Raw genomic sequence first — 5,885 nt, 5'->3', positions numbered from 1 at the left:
GATCACCCTTCGCTCATCGACCTACAGCGCATGAATGGTATTAACATGGGGAGAGTTTTGCACACTAATGTCACATGCACAGAGATTGTTAAAGGTCCCATGACATGGTGCTCTTTGGATTCTTTTATATAGACCTTATTGGTCCCCTAATACTTTATCTGAAGTCTCTTTCCCGAAATTCAGCCTTGGTGCAGAATTACAGCCACTAGAGCCAGTCCCACAATGAGCTTTCCTTAGGATGTGCCATTTCTGTGTCTGTAGCTACTGAGTAGGAGAGGGGGGGAGGTGGAGAGTGGGGGTGTGGCCTTGACCAACTGCCACTTTGCTCGTTTGAAAGCTATGATGCCTCTCTCTTTCTCATGGGCGGGCCAAATTCTCTGGGCGGGCAAAGCAGAGAAAGGGGAAGTAACCTTGCTCCTTATGAGCTCATAAGGAGCAAGGTTACTTCCAGGTCGGCCCATCTGAGCTTTCATTTTCTCAAAGGCAGAGCAGGATACCCAGGGCTCGGTTTACACCTATTGCCATTTCTAGCCACTGGGGAACCATAGGCAGGCTGGGGGAACGCATCTTAATGTTAAAAAACCTCATAAAGTGAAAATTCCATGCCATGGGACCTTTAATTTCATCTCAAAAGAAATGAAACATGACCTGATGACCAGCATCAGGAATACAAGGCCCAAAGTGTCCATCTTGATAGATGAGAGCACGACACTAAGCAAAAAATCTTGTTTTAGTTGTATACATTCGGGCATCGATCCAAAATTCAGACCCACTCACTTTTTTCTTAGAGGTTATTGAGCTAGAACAAACTACTGCTCAAGTGTCTCATGGACAATGGGTTAGATGACGAGTTTCTGAAGCAGTGCTTTCTTGGCTTTTGCTCAGATGGGGCATCGGTGATGCTGGGTAGAAAGGCAGGGGTGTATGCGAAGCTAAAGGCCAGATATCCAGCAGTGGTTGGCTGGCACTGACTCAATCACAGGCTAGAGCTGTCAGTTGGGGATGCCGTAAGGAGCTGTGTGGAAACCAACCACTTCACCAGTTTCCTGGATAAGCTGTACTGTCTTTATAGTCAGTCCCCAAAGAATTTGAGGGAACTGGATGTGGCTGCATCAGTAGTGGGCACACAGTTGAGAAAAATAGGTTGTGTGTTAAATGTGAGATGGGTTGCCTCTTCCTACAGGACAGTTGAGGCTGTCTGGAATATGTATGGTGCTTTGCACCAGCACTTTATTAGTGCTGGTAAAGATACATCCAGGACCTTTTCTGAAAGGTGCTTGTATGACGGGCTTGCAGCTAAATTATCCTCAGAGGGTTTTATTGTCAATTTGGAACTAATGTTGGATGCTCTAGAAGAGCTTAAAGTCTTGTCTGAGGCATTACAAAACAGAGAGATTCGTCTCTCAGAAGGTTTAAAAAAAGTTAAATGGCAGGCTGATGTTTTCCTAGCAATGATGGAGACACCAGGCCCTCATTACCAGATTGCCTGTCAGGCTGTTCAGGATGGTGTTTTTAAGGGGGTTCCATTGAAAACTGGTGGGAGACAAAATAAAAAATAAATCACAAAAAGTTTTTTCATGCATTCAGTTGTAGCATGCAGTCCAGGATGGTCCCAGAGCATGAGCTAGAGCTTTTTGATCACCTGACACCTGACACCTGGCTCTCTCCAGTTCCACTGCTGTATGGAGAACAAGAATTGAGGGAGCTCTGTGATAGTCTAGCAATGAACTACTGTAGTGTCTAGTGGCATTAACTGACATGGGCCGGGTCCAGGCTGCACGCCTAGTAGCACTCATGACTCTTTCCAAGACAAGCCCGGGCCCTGTGTATTAAATTCTTCCTCAATTTACGTTGTGATAGGTAATAGAAAAAGAATGGTGAATAAGCACTTAACTGCAAACTTAGCAAAATTAGCATCCATTCCTCGTCAGCCACAGCCTGTCCCAAAAAATGAAAGCACGCTAACACTAGCCCTACTAAACATCAGGTCTTTGGCTGGAAAATCATTTTTAATCAATGATTTTATTATTAAGCACAATCTTGATTTTATGTTTTTAACTGAAACCTGGTTGGACCATAATAACAGTGCTGCTGTTCTCATTGAGTCAGATCCCCCTAACTTCAGTTTTATGAGTGAGAATAGAGTGAATGGTGGAGTCGCCATTTTGTTTAATGACTCATTCCAATGTACGCAAATAGCTTATGGAAATGTTGCTTCTTTTGAATATGTGGCTCTTCAGCTAAGGTCCTCCCCTCAAGCTATACTTCTAAATATCTACAGGCCACCTAAATACTGTGCAACTTTCTTTGACGACTTTACTGAACTGCTGTCTATAATCTGTATTAACTTTGACTGTGTAATTATTGCTGGTGATTTCAACATTCATGTTGACAATCCCCAGGATAGAGGGACCAAAGAACTGTGTTGTGTTTTTGAGAACTATGGACTGATTCAGCATGTGACAGAGCCCACGCACAATAAGGGGCACACTCTGGACTTGATTATCTCCAAGGGTCTAAACATTTCCAAGGTTGTGGTGACTGATGTTGCTCTCTCTGATCATTCCTGGGTTTTCTTTAACGGCACTATCTCGGTGCCCAAAAGTGTTCAAACTAAGTTAATCAGAAAACGGTATATCACTGAAAACACCAGTGAAACATTCATTCAGCTTTTCTCCTCCACACCCGCCCTCACTGGGGTCTCAGTCACTGAGCTTGTAGATAATTTCAAACTGTAAAATTACAAATGTTATTGATGATATTGCTCCCACTAAGGTCAAAGCTGTCTCTGGTAAGAAAAGATCTCCATGGAGAAATGTTATAGTGGTGAGAACAGAAAAAAGAGAGTGTCGAAAAGCTGAACGCAGGTGGCAAAAAACTAATCTCCAGGTCCATTATAACACCTATAAAGAGAGATTTCGGATTTATAATTTGGAACTAAGGAATGCAAGACGGTCCTTCTTCTCTGACATTATTGCCAGAAACAATAATAATCCACTTGCTTTGTTTGCTACTGTCGATAGGTTAACAAACCCTCCAGTACCAGTGGCATCTGAACTGTTGTCTACCAAGGCTTGCAATGACTTTGCCTCCTTCTTCAAAGACAATTTGAAAAACAGTCAGTGCCTCTGTATCAAGTACAGGAGAGATTATAGAGGGCCTGTTCTGTCACTTAGGAATGCAGTTTGATTGATGACTGACTGTGAAGAGGTCACGACCTGTCAAAATTTTGATTGATGGTCAACAGGTGTTTCTGATGCAATATAGTTCTATTTACAGTACAGGCCAGAGGCTGGAAATGACGTCTAGAGAAAGGGTTGTGAGAGGAAATAGATGGGTAGGGTTTGAATGAATTAAATATTAAATATCTTTATCAGTATTTGATACATTTAAACACCTCATATAACTGAGAGAACTAGAAATTGTGAATGTTTAAGACACAGCTAACCAATGAGAGAAGGAAGGGAGAGGATTGTTATTGCATTCAACATCTTTTAGTTATATAGGAATGAGCCACAAACTAAAAATATTAAAGCTATTAAACTATTTAAGCTGTTATCATTATTATATGAAATGGACCAACTTAATAACTAATAACTTAGCTCAAATCAGGCTTTAAATATATTTTTTAAAATGTTGATGGTCTGTGCATGCATCCTTCTGGTTCGTATGTCTGGCTCACAGTGTCCTCTGCCCTCCTGCACCCTCAGCTGCTCCGTACTCATCTGGCAGTGCCTGCTTCCTTCTGGCCCCGGGGATCGGTGTTCACACCCCTTTTTCCCACCACGCCTCTTTTTCCCACGCCCAAACCACGCCCCCGGAAATTGCATTTTCAATTCAGATGAGCGAACAAATGAGAATGAAGGAGACAGGAAATAGATGTGGCTACTTTCTTTGAATTTTGAGTGATTTATTCAACTTAGTCATACTTTTCTTGTTTACGGTCAAAATAACCGCCATATGAAATGAATGGGAAAGAGTATAATTTTCATCCATACACACACTCCTACAACTTTCCTGTGCTTGTGTGTCATTATACACATGAAACACACACACACACACACACACACACACACACACACACACAGTTGATGTTGTCATGTTGCCACTTGTGCATGTGAACCACCAATGTTCGCACACACATGCATATGAATTTGAATTGATGAATACATAACTTATTTTGTATCATTTTAATGTAACTAGCATAACCACATTGACTTAAAAGATTGGATGTGTTTAATGTGGTGAAAGATGTCAATTTAAAAAAGATAACGTAGGAGCAAATATTTTAGCTAATTATATCAAATATAAAAACGTAAAAAAAATATGCTTGTGACATTATTTGTATTAATACAGCTGTTAAAATTATATTTTATTGATGTACACAATGCTTATAATAGTTGTAAAAAATGTAAGATAAGATTCAACTTTGCACCCTGAACCAAATTTGTTTCTTTGTAAAATGCCAACGTTAAAAGTAAGTAGTACTACCTTCAAGTTATATGACTTCACCAGATGTATTTATGTTTTAGCGACATTGCGTCGTAATTTCCCAATTCAGAATTACCACGACGCCAAACTGTAAGTCTCACAGACTAGATATGGTATGTTCATATGAATATGAATTCATGAATACAAAAATGATTTTGTATCATTTTAATGTAACTAGCATAACCACATTCGCTTAAAAGATTGTTTGTGTTTAATGTGGTGAAAGATGCCGATTTAAAAAAAGATAACATAGCAGCAAGTAGTTTAGCTAATAATATTAAATATACAAACATTAAACATTTTTAAACCTTATGTGATCAGTGTTAAAAAAGAAAAGAAAAAAAAATGTAAGATGAGATTCAACTTTGCACCCTGTCCCAAATTTGTTTCTTTGTAAAACGCTAACGTTAAAAGTAAGTAGTACTACCCTGCATTTTACTCTGGTCTCATGTTATCTGCATTTCAACCTGAGCTCAATTATTTATAATAATAATTAATTATACAACGCAATATGCAACTGACAACTTTGTCTTAATATTTGATGGCCTGTTCAGAGAATGACCGACAAATTATATATCACTTACGAGCAGAAACTAAGAATTTAAGACCACAATTTTTTATCCTGTAACAGTGTCACTGAAAAGACCCTGAAGGGTGTTGAAACGACAACTATGATTACATCAATTCTCTGACTCAAACAAGGTTCTTGTTATTTACTAGAAAAGAGAGGATTTAAGAAAACTATAAGAGATTGTTAAAAAAGAAAAAGATATAGGAAGCTTGTCCCTCCAAGCAAACTGCTATTTTATTTATGAATTGGTATATCCAAATGTGATATTGTTCGACTTTGTATTTCTATTATTGTTATACAATGTTCTGTTAATTTTGTTGTCTTTTTCTCATCTACAACATCTATCAAGATCTCTCTTGGAGTAGACTAGTTTCTCCCTTTGAAAGAGCAAGGGCCTCGAGCTTGCAGTTGTCAGCTAAGGTCAAAGGTCAACCTCTGTTAATCATGCAACAGTTAATTATACAACATTAGTTAATTGCAAGGATGTATAATACAAATTACTGCAATGATTATCTCTCTCCTATATTGAGTAGTCAGCTCAGTCTTTACCTAAACATCTTTATGCTTTGTACAAATTGACATTAATGTAACTTTAAATAAAAACCCCATACTACTACTTTATGAGAAATGTCCAAATAGTTATGAGACAAACTGCAGATTCTAGTTTTAGTGATATATAATTCAGACATGGGTAGCTTAAGTTGACTGACATTCGATAAAATTACCAACCAGTTGTTGATGGAATGCACAAGGCAACAGGCAACTTTCCCTTCTGTGACATGCTGCCAGAGTGATATAGAGCCAGCGGACGGGTTGTCTTTAA

At 39.0% G+C, this 5,885-nt stretch overlaps 1 pseudogene; it reads left to right on the top strand.

Annotated features, from left to right (window-relative positions):
• Positions 1-636: 636 nt before the first annotated feature.
• Positions 637-1,700, top strand: LOC144531225 (E3 SUMO-protein ligase KIAA1586-like; annotated as a pseudogene).
• Positions 1,701-5,885: the final 4,185 nt, after the last annotated feature.

Source organism: Sander vitreus, chromosome 2 (genome assembly GCF_031162955.1).
Source record: "Sander vitreus isolate 19-12246 chromosome 2, sanVit1, whole genome shotgun sequence".
Lineage (NCBI taxonomy): Eukaryota > Metazoa > Chordata > Actinopteri > Perciformes > Percidae > Sander > Sander vitreus.
Note: the sequence above shows the minus strand (reverse complement) of the source record. Positions and strands in the feature narration are given on the sequence as shown.